We start from the raw sequence: 12,063 nt of genomic DNA on the forward strand, positions 1-12,063 counted from the left end.
GCTTGAACTCAAGGCCTGGGCACTGTCCCGGAACTTCTTTTGCTCAAACCTAGCACTCAATCACTTGAGCCACAGTGCCACTTCCAGCTTTTTCTGTTTATGTGGTACTGAGGAATTGAACCCAAGGCTTCATGTATGCTAGGCAAGCACTCTACCACTAAGGCACTTTCCCAGCCCTCCAAACTCATTTTGTATGTGTGCATGGGAAATATCACAGAGAATCCTGTTCATTTGTGTTAATGAAAGCTCAATACATTTGCAAAACAAATTTTATTTTAATCTTTGAAAAATCTTTATGTCTTTATGAGCTAAAAAAAATGCTAATTTATTTTTGCCTTTGGTTTGTGTTGATCATCCCCAAAGCCCAACTTTCTGAGTGACAGCTGCTGGGTTTCTCTGGGGTCCTGAAATTCTAAGAGGCAGTTTCCCCTCATTTTTTGAGTTCCAAAGAATTTGGCCACATGGTGGAGCACTCTTCCTAGCTTTTCTTATTTCTTAACTATATTAATAGATGCTGTTGGAGAGTATAATGATGCAGGCAATTTATAAGACATATTAGATTATACATTAATATTCTAAGTCATACCGATTTTTATGACATAAGTTCATACCACCTGCCACTGTTTGAACTCATGAATCTAATGTTTCCTGTAGCAGCAATCCACAAATGTTTTAAGGAAATTTCTCAAAATATAAGTGCTACTTTGAAGAAAACACACAGTGTATGGTGACTGCTGATTAGATGTGAAATTTCTTTTTTTATTATAGTATTTGTGGGCATATTACGAAGGTACTAAGTGTAAGGTAGTGTTTCTTAAAGATTTTATTTGTGCAAATCAAAGAAAGGTTGCACAAATGGGATTGCATGTAGTTGCAGAGCTTCTGCATGGCAAAGGACATAGCTAGCAAGATCAATAGAAAGCCCACGGATTGGGAGAAGATCTTCACTAGCCATACAATGGACAAGGGTCTCATATCTAAAATATACTTGGAACTCAAAAAATTAAATCCCCCAACAACAAATCCTCAAAGAAACTACTGCCCAATAAATAAGTGGCCTAATGACTTAAAGAGAAACTTCTCTGAAGAAGAAAGAAGGATGGCCAATAAACACATGAAGAAATGCTCAACATCTCTAGCCATAAAAGAAATGCAAATCAAAACAACATTGAGATATCACTCCAGTTAGAATGGCAAAAATCAAGAACTCTAACAACAACAGATGCTGGAGGGGATGTGGACAGACATGAACCTTACTTCATTGTTGGTGGGAATGTAAACTTGTTCAACCACTTTGGAAAGCAGTATGGAGGTTCCTCAAAAGACTTCACATAGAGCTCCCCTATGACCCAGCAATCCCACTTTTGGGCATTTACCCAAATGTTTACAAACAAGACCACTAAAGCTACCAGCACAACTATGTTTATTGCAGCATTATTTACCATAGCTAAGATATGGAACCAACCCAGATGCCCCTCAGTAGATGAATGGATCAAGAAAATGTGGTATATATACACAATGGAATTCTGTGCCTCCATCAGAAAGAATGACATTGCCCCATTTGTTAGGAAATGGAAAGGCTTGGAAAAAATTATATTAAATGAAGTAAGCCAGGCCCAAAGAAACATAGGTCCCATGGTTTCCCTTATTTGCAATATCTAGTATATGTATGAGTCAAGCGGAAAAGGTCAGATAATGTGATGTTAGGAAAATGAACCCTTAGATATGTATTTTAACATTTTTTTCTTTCATGCATGTGTTTCTAACGTATTTATAAGATTATTTCTTTGATGCTTTGTATGTCTCTCTCCCACAGTATAACCCCTGCTTTCACTATATTTGATGTCAGTATAACTTGTGGAGGAGATGGGGAAAAACAGTCGTTTAAGGATACAGGTGGACTTGTAGCAACAATGAGAAGTACAAGTTGTCATGTCGAAAACGAGCTTTACAATGTTGATGCGGGGGGGGGGGGGAGGGAGGGGGGAGGGAGGATTGGGGGGAGGGGGGAGGCTGGGAAGGAATGTGAAGGGTAAACAAAGGAGGAGGCTGCAATGCTTGGTAAGAAATGTATGCATTATCCTGCCCATGTAATTGTAACCCCTCTGTACAATATGTTCACAAATAAAATAAAATAATAAAAAAAGATTTTATTTGTGAAATTGGGAGCCAGTGGCTGATGTTTATAATTGTAACTACTCAGGAGGCTGAGGATCATGGTTCAAAGCCATTCTGGGCAGGCAATTCCATGAGACTCTTATTTCTAATTAACTGGCAAAAAGCCAGATGTTGCAATGGAGATGTGGATCAAATGGTAGAGCTCCAGCCATGAGTGAGTGAAAGCTTAAAGCAGTGAGTTTCAAGCTCCCGTAGTAGTACACACATAAATAAATAAATATGATTTCAATTGTGTCAAAATGTTTAAAATTCTTTTTATGGGGCACTGTGGCTCATACCTATAATCTTTGCCACTCAAAAATAGAGATTGGGAGGATTGTAACTCAAACCAGCTTGGGCAAAAAGGTTGCAAGACTCCTCCATTTCCCGGTCACAACAAATGAGCTAAGCAGTCATGGTTCATGGCTGTCTCCCCAGCTATAGAGAAAAACAACTGAAAAGCCCCGAAAGACTAGGAATGTACCTCAGTTGTAGAGCTTCTGCCTAGCACAAGGCCCAAGTTCAGACCTCAGTACCACTAAAAAAGAAAATCAAGATTGAAAATTTGATTTGTGAAGATACTAGACCTTAAGTGTGCATCAAAAAACAATTGTATAATTGTAATATGCTTTAAGTCTCACAAGTTCCATTACTTGAGTTCAAACTCCAGTACTGCCTGTAACAAGAAAAAAAAACCCTATTGGTTAATGAATGCAGAAATGAAGTTGGATAGGAGGAAAAACTGCTAATGATGTATAATGCTGTAGGATAATTATGAATTACAGCAATTAGTTATTTCAAAAAGCTAGTCCAGAAGATCTTGATTATTTCCAACATGAAGAAATGATAGATGTTTGATATTCTAGTACAGTCATCTGATCACCTTCCACCTTGCATACATGTACTGAAGTTTTACACTCTACCCCTTAAATATGGGAAATTATTATTCATCTGAAAAATGTCAACGATAGTTAATATATAAGATAGTAAGTGTGTACATATCTCAGATAACACGGAGCCAATGTTAACAGTACAACCAAGTTGTACTGGCTTATGGACCACAACAATGTCATTGCCTGGCCATTCATTGCAAACATCACCAACTGTAAGATGTATTCTGATTTGGGAGATCTGAAGATTGTTAAAAAAAAATGTGCATCATTGATACTACACTTGATCTTAGCCAAAAGGCTGAGAAGTGATAAAATTGCATCATTGAAGAAATGAAATGTGATATTTGTTTCTTCCTTTCTCTTTTGGGTATAAGTAAAATTTGGGGCATAAGTAAAATTTTGATATAACTTATTTTGTTGTTTCTTTCAAAGTCAAGTGAATCTCGTAGTTAAAAATCATAGGTAGGGATAAGAACATTCTGGGTTATTATGAGGTTAAGGTTTTATTGTGTTTTCAATATTCTTTTTTATTTTATTTTATTTTATTTTATTTGTGAACATACTGTACAGAGGGGTTACAATTACATGGGCAGGATAATGCGTACATTTCTTACCCAGCATTGCAGCCTCCTCCTTTTGTTTACCCTTCACATCCCTTCCCAGCCTCCCCCCTTCCCCCCAATCCCAATCCTTCTCCTTCCCCCCCATTCCGCCCCCCCCCCACACCGACGTTGTAAAGCTCGTTTTGGACATGACAACTTGTACTTTTCATTGTTGCAACAGGTCCACCTGTATCCTTAAACAACTGGTTTTTCCCCGTCTCCTCCTCAAGTTATACTGACATCAAATATAGTGAAAGCAGGGGTTATACTGTGGGGGAGGGACATACAAAGCAACAAAGAGATAATCTTATAAATGCGTTAGAAACACATGCATGAAAGAAAAAAAACCTTAAAATACATATCTAAGGGTTCATTTCCCTGACATTCAATATTCTTAATACCTTTAATTTCAGAGATGCTTCAAAATGTCATTTGGGCACATGCATGCACACGATGATCTTTGGGCTTGAACTCAGGGTCTGAGCACTATTCTTGAGCTCCTTTTGCTCAAAGATAGCCCTCTACCACTTGACTTACAACTCCACTTCCAGCTTTGGGGTGCATAATTGAAAATAAGAATCTCATAAACTTTCCTACCTGGGCTGGATTTGAACTATGATCTTCACGTCTTAGTCTCCTGAGTAGCTAGAATTATAGGCGTGGGCCCCAGGCACTCAGCTCCAGTATGATATTTTAAATCTCTAAGTGGTAGAGGTTTACTGATTCCTCTGAAAAAGTTACTGGGAAATGATTAAGTTAGTTATAAAGCCAAGGAGTTGAATAACATTACATTGTGCCATTAGCTTATAAATAAGTTTATAAACTGATCTGCAAAAGTAGCAAATATTAAGATGTCTATCCTTCATAATACCCTAGTACTCCCCAAGCTAGTCATGGTTTTATTGTTTATTAGGATTTTTTTGAGTTAGAATTTCTAAACTTTGAATGCTATCCCAACATCATAGTTCATTAAAGCCACTCTTTCCATTAATTCTAGAAACTTGACTCTAGTTAACCAATAACTTTTGTATCAGTGACATAATTTCCTGCAAAATTGTTATTTTGTAATGGTTAACTTCTCTCTTTGTTGTTCCCAGCAGGGGATAGTTTTCTTTTTGTCAGTCTTCTGTTTATTATAATTAATTGGCACTGAAGACATTTTACTCTAAAACAAAATAATGAAAGTCTTCTGGGCGTTAAGAGATAGCATCACCTTACCTCTCTAATGGTCAGTGAACTAAGAATAATACTTGCAAGCTACTAAAAATGAATAGTCCGTATTGGATATCTAATTTTTTTCCTGTCAGTATTCTTTGGATGGTGATGTGGCCATCTAAGCACATTTGCTGCTGTTGAGGGAGAATGAGAGCCTTTTGACATTACAAAATGAAAAGAAATTATTTTTTTCTTGGAAAGGTAATGTACAGAGGGGTTACAGTTAATTAATACAGGTAATGAGTCTATTTCTTTTTGAACAGTGTCACTCCTCCCTCATTTTCTCTCAGTCTTTCAAGAAATTATTTTTCTGAGGTTGTATAGACTTAAGGCCATTGTAGAGATTTAGCCCATCCATAATGTGAGAACAGGAAAGGAGCCTTTGGATCATTGATACAGAGCTAATCCAGTCTCATTTCTTCCTTCTGCTGCTCAAGACTGGAATTACAAAAGGATTAGCACAGATTATCAACAGCAACAACAAGAGAATCAGAACCCCAAGTATAAATTACTCTAATTTTCCCTTTAGTGAAATCTGGCAATAATTTAGATAGGCACCAAGCCAAAACACTGACCTTGAGGGGCAAACAGGCATTGACTGTTTAATAGGATTTAGCTTAATTTATTTTTAAAATACTACTTCTAACTTAGGTAAATTAGATGCCTACATCTGCTTACTTAGTGATTAGTACATTTTTGAGGGCTTAGAGATAGAAAAACAAACCTTTGTTTTGACTTGGTCAAACCATTCCTGAGGTATTTGTAGAAGTTTGCAGAGTCAAGCAGAAGAAAATGAATAACAATTTTATTAACTCCCAATCTAAAAGAGACTTGCTCCTGTTGAGAGTGACAAAAAAAGAATTTAATTATAAGTGATGGAAGGAGAGAATTGTCCGAAGTGTTGAAAGGATTTGGAGCTTAACTTGCCTAGTTTCCTGAAAGTGTTGTTTCTTTCTTACCATAGCTGAACAATTACATTGCCATGGAGGGAAAATTGTTTTCTTTAAATAGCTTTTCTGTTTAAAGAACCAAAGTATCAAAATAAACTTTTGTAAGGAGGAGAGTAAATGGTGTACAAGTGGAATCACTCTAAGCAAACTTCTCAATATTGCATTGACTTTCAGCTGACCTACACACATATAATTCAGCCTAGTCTCTTACTGAAGCAGAGTACAGTGTGAAAAAAAGACACCCACACACCCACACACCAATCCCTGGTTTAGATTCCACATTATAAGTGAAATCATACAGCACAGGATGAGCTACCAATGAGGTCTTGGTCAGCTATTGACCCTGTGATATAATAGGGCTGAGAAACTCCTATGGCCTAGTACTTTTATTGTACCTTTTCATGTTTAGATATATTTAGATACATGATACACATATATTTACCATTGTGTTCCAACTGCCTGCAGAACTGAGCACAGTAACAAGCTGTACAGGTTTACAGCCTAGGAGCAACAGGCTGTGTGTGTGTGTGTGTGTGTGTGTGTGTGTGTGTGTGTGTGTGTGTGTGAGAGAGAGAGAGAGAGAGAGAGAGAGAGAGAGAGAGAGAGAGCCTAGGTATATAGTTACCCTACAATGTCTATGTTTGCCTAAGTATATATACAAATTTTATTTGTCAATTTCCCCTCAATGAACCTGGGGGGAAAATAGGCCACAGCCACTCCCTTCGGTCCATTCCTTTACTTGTCAGAATTCATCCATTCTCTCTGGGGGTCCTGTGTGTGTGTATGTGTGTGAATACTGGGGCTTGAACTTAGGACATTGGTACTGTCCCTTAGCTTTTTCACTCAAAGCTGGTGCCCTACTATTTGAGCCACAACTCTACTTCTGGCTTTTTGGTGGGTAATTGGAGATAAAAATCTCACAGATTTCTTGTCTAGATGGCTTTGAACCAAGACTATCAGATCACAGTCTCTTGAAAAGCTAGGATTGCAGGTGTGAGCCACCAGTGCATGGCTTTGGGTCTTGTTTTTCTGTAACAACTGGCCAGCAGTTCATTCTGGAGTTTCCAGAAACTGTAATCTACAAGCAAAAAGTAAATACCTGATATACATTTTGCATATTATCAGTGGATACACTGAAACATTTGGAGGAATGAATGAATGAATCTGTCTTCCTCAGTGTTGACACATATGTCTGTGGTATCTGAGGGGATGGAAGCCACATTGAGGGGCTCCTGGGGACATTTAATGGTTGGTGGTGTTGTCCAACATTCTAATGCTGAAGCCCAACCTCCAGTATCCCACAATGTGAGTCCATTTGGAGTCTTTACAGAGATACTAAGTAAATGAAGTCATTAGGAATGACACTTAAATGTGAAATCTAAAACAGATGCAGGCTTTTGTTTCTGATGGAGTGATTATACAATCAGAAAAAATAATGATCTTTTCAGTCAGTATAGACGGTCACAGAACAATAGGGCATTATTATTTTTGTCATGTCTTTTAAAAAACATATTGTTATTGTAGAAGTGATATACTGAGGGGTTTCAGTTAATAAGTCAGGTAATGAACACATTTCTTTTTGAACCATGTTACCCCTTCCCTTGCTCTCCCCCACTTTTTCCCTCCCATCCCCATCCACAAGTTGTACAGTTCATTTTCCACATAGTGAGTCTAGTGAGTACCACTACTGTATTTGTTCACCCTATGTCCCTCTTTTTCTGTGCCCCTACTTCCCCTCCCAAAGACAAGCTAACAAACAAGACAAAAGGAAAAGACAGCTACAACAGCAGCAACAGCAACAAAAGATCTCTTGTTTCCATTTCTTGGAGTTCATTTCATAAAATATTGTTTTATACATAATATGCTCGTTGTCATTAAGCCTTTGTGATTTGCTCCCATGAATACCCTCCTTTGGTCTCACTGTGTGACTATCTAGAGACCTGTATAATTTATCATATCCCAGGGGATATCTATCTGTCTGTCTATCTATGTATTCTTTTTTTTTTTTTTTTTTTTTTTTTTACTATCCAGTGTGTTTACTTGTAGATTTATAGTCACATTCTAGTCACCACAAATGAGGGAAACTATGCAAGTTATATTTCTTTGAGTCTGGTTTACTTCACTTAATATTTTTTCCAAGTCATTCTATTTCCTTATGAATGGTACAATATCATTCTTTCTGATGGAAGAATGGAATTCGTTGTGTATATGTACCACATTTTCTTGATCCTTTCATTCACTGAGGGGCCTCTGGATTGATTCCATATCTTGGCTATGGTAAAACCATGCTGTAATGGACATGGTAAACTGTTCAACATGTCTAGCCATAAAAGAATGTAAATCAAAACTACTTTGAGATTCCACCTGACCCAAGTTAGAATGGCTATAATCAAGAGCACTAACAAATTCTGGTGGGGATGTGGCCAAAAGGGAATGATACTATACTTTTGGTGGGAATTTAAACTTGTTCAACATCTCTGGATAGCAGTATGGAGGTTTCTCAAAAGACTAAACATAGAGCTTCCCTATGACCCAGCAATTCCATTCTTGGGCATTTATCCAATAGAACACAAACCAGGCCACATAAGATGACCAGACATAGGCTTTTAAAAGATTCCAGTGCTGGGCGCTGGTGGCTCATGCCTGTAATCCTAGCTACTCAGGAAGTTGAGATCTGAGGATCACAGTTCAAAGCCAGCCCAGGCAAGAAAGTCTGTGAGACTCTTATCTCCAATAACCACTAGAAAACCAGAAATGGTGCTATGGTTCAAGTGGTAGAGAGCTCACTTTGAGCTGAAGAGCTGAGCGACAGTGCTCGGGCCCAGAATTCAAGCCCCATGACCAAAAAAAAAAAAAAAAAAAATTCCTGCTTCAATAGGAGGGAAAGGATGCTAGTGACCTACCTGCCTGCAGGATGGCTAAAGGTAATGATAATTTCACTCGTAGGAAGGGTCTTAAGTTGAATTTCCCAGAAACAGGACCCAAAGTAGGAATTTATTAAGGAGGTGTTTCCAGAGGGCAATGGTTAAGAAGTCACGTAAGGGTGAGATTTCAGGCAATGTCCCACCAAGGGCAGCTCCAATTGGGTTGTAAAAGGGTGCTCTAAAGTATAAATTAAGCATTGGAGTGAACTTGATTTAATGCAGGGCGTGTGTGTGTGTGTGTGTGTGTGTGTGTGTGTGTGTGTGTGTGTGTGTGTGTGTGTGTGTGTGTGTGTGTGTGTGTGTGTGTGTGTGTGTGTGTGTGTGTGTAGCATATGTATATTGGGGCCAGGGAGGTAAATGCTCAGGCACTCTTCTCTCTTCCAGCTCTGAAGTTGCTGTTCCCTTGACAGGCAGGCTGGAAAGAAGTATCCTAGGTGTGGCACACGGAAGCTGTGGTTTGTCAGATGGGTGGGGGTGGGGTACATCCAAGATTCAAAAGGAAGTAAGAGGGTCTAGGCTGCCCAGCTCAAACACGAGCGACTTACTTTAATGGAAAACTCAAGGCAGGCACAATGGCTCATTCTTGTACTTCCAGCAATTTAGGAGGATTGCCATTTAGAGACATTAGGGCAGGAGGGGTTAATAGGGCTCCCATCTCAACCAATAACTAAGCCAGGTGGCATGGTGGTACAGGCTGGCCCAGGCATAAGTGCAAGACCTTATCACAAAACTAATTAGAAAAGAAGGGAGGAAGGGAGGAGGGAGGAAAGGAAGGAAGGAAGGAAGGAAGGAAGGAAGGAAGGAAGGAAGGAAGGAAGGAAGGAAGGAAGGAAGGAAGGAAAGAAAGCAGACAGGCCAGCCATCAGGCTCAAGGCAGGGTTGCCCTACTGGGTGCTGAGTCTGCCCTTTAGTGTGTATGTAATATCTAGAATTAAGTGCACTTGTCTGGGAAAGTGGAGAAATATTTATCTTAAAAATAAGAGATAGGCTGGGTACCTATAATCCTCACACCTCTAATCCTAGGTACTTTGGGGGCTGAGATCTGAGGATCATGGTTCGTTCGAAGCAATCCTGGGCAAGAAAGTTTATGAGACTCTTACCTCCAATTAACCAGCAAAAAGCCAGAAGTGAATCTGTATTTCAAGTGGTAGAGTGCTAGCCTTGAGCAAAACAGCTCAGGATGGTCCCCAGGTGCTGAGTTCAAGTCCCAGGACAGGCAAGCACAAAAAACATAATATATATTTGGTGAAAACTGTGTGCCAGGCAGTTCTCTAAGCACTATGGATATATGTATTTTTAAAAAATAATGGTATGTGAATAGATTTTCTCCTGTTTTGTAGATGAGAAAAATAAGGTTCAGAAGAGTTAAATATGGTACAGGTCTATGGTCACAGGGCCAAGACTGAAAAATAATTATAGCTGACCATGGTGTCACACATTTGTAATTCTCGCATTTGGAAAGCTGAGGCAGGAGGATCTCAAATGGCAATGAACCTGGGCCAAAAAGCCCAAACCAAAACCAGCAATAGCCCACATAACCCCTCCCCCCAGATTTACAGGTATAATATATACACAAAGTAACACAATCAATATTTTGACATTTTCAGTGAAATGATTTTAAATCTGTTTAAAGAATATCCCTATGAAATGAATACAAATCTTTTTTATGCAATTCTTTACTGAGAACTTTAAATAATTAGATAAATGCATTTGCAAGCTGAATACATTTTAATAACATTTCTCTGATCAGTATTTAGCTAAATTTCCTTCCTACAGTCACAGTCATTTCCAATAAATATTGAGCAAGTGTATTTCAGAAATGAAGTCCTGAAAAGAGACTTAGGACCATGGCATCTGGGACATATGAATTTTGGCTACACCTACACGCTGTTTGGCACAGGGAAAGAGCAATCACTAAAGAATAAAATCTGGTGCTTAACTGATCTGTGGCAGCTGTAGAGCTCATAAGATGTTTATTGACTCCAGTGAATTTGACTGTGGTTGAAACCTGGGGCACATTTCTTTCTTCCTTGCTGTACAATAATTGTCTCGAGACAGGAGAATTCTCCAGGTGGCTAGTTAAATGCCTCCAGAAGGCCCAGGGCATTGATGAACCCCTCAGAGGATTTCTGTAGTTTCCAAGTGGCCCTATGGTCAAAGAATCTCATTAATCAGATCCCACAGAATAGCATCTCCAAAGTGCCATGTTTGTGATGAAGGGGACCATAAAACAGCTCTGGGGGCACGCTCTGGAGTTTCACTCCTTAAAACAAGCCACATTGGTATTAAAAGTCATTTATAATGTGTCTTTTTCAGCACCATCATAGTCTATTGATTATTTTGCATATACTCCTTTTTTAAACTTTTGAATCTAAAGCTTCTATATTTTCAGACTGTGGGTAAAATCAGTCACAATTAAAAAGCACAACTTTGCCAGGCTCTTGCTTCTATATGAAAAGTATACACATACTCCACAGAACCACCCTCCTCCTCCCAAGGCCCCCCCAATCTCTGCTGAATCCTGGGACTCAACTCTCCAGTCTTCACAGCTGTTGACTCATCCCTCACTCTCTCCTCTTCTGCTTCAGGTGCTATTTCCTCCCAAGTCCTTTACTCCTGTGAGATCAGTTGCTGGCACCTGGACACTATTACCTTTGTGTGTGGTGCTGCCTCCTGCCCAGCACTGCCACTTTGGGGCCATGCTAGAGTCCTTGGGTCCTGGGGTCATTGCCAAGATGACTTAGTTCTCTGCCCCAGGCTGCTGCTCTCCTTGTCACATGATAACTTACTCCAGTTCTAAAGAAGTGCTCCCTGTCATGGCTTCCTGGAATTTATAGTAGATATTCACTTCAAGTTTTACTTATAGCAATGTCCAATTCTCCATGAACTCATGGAGAATGGACAAATGGGAGTTGACAAATGGGATGCTGTCCTTAAGGTTATCCAACACTTATGGTCAAATTTGTTTTCTCTCACCCCTGGTAACCAAAAGATGCATTTTTATTTGCTTGTTTTCAGATGATACATCAGTTTTTTTCATAAAAATATATTCCTGCTCTGGCTCCATAATTGTCTCTCAGACATGCTCAGATATGTGTGAAGTTCTGTTATAGATATAGCTGAGACTTAAGTTAGAGCCCTTCCTTCCTCCCTCTTTTCCTTCTTCTCCCCTCTTTTCATTTCTTCTTCTTCATGCACACACACACACACACACACACACACACACACACACATCTCATTCGTTTACTGGACATTGACAATGTTCTAGCATTTAAAAATAGAACAGTGGCAAAACAATGTCTCCTTCTCCTGAACAATCTAT

At 39.1% G+C, this 12,063-nt stretch overlaps 1 pseudogene; it reads right to left on the reverse strand.

The window, feature by feature from the left end:
- Positions 1-3,290: 3,290 nt before the first annotated feature.
- Positions 3,291-3,360, reverse strand: LOC138828548 (U2 spliceosomal RNA; annotated as a pseudogene).
- Positions 3,361-12,063: the final 8,703 nt, after the last annotated feature.

Source organism: Dipodomys merriami, unplaced genomic scaffold (assembly GCF_024711535.1).
Source record: "Dipodomys merriami isolate MVZ:Mamm:240054 unplaced genomic scaffold, mDipMer1.0.p SCAF_16, whole genome shotgun sequence".
Lineage (NCBI taxonomy): Eukaryota > Metazoa > Chordata > Mammalia > Rodentia > Heteromyidae > Dipodomys > Dipodomys merriami.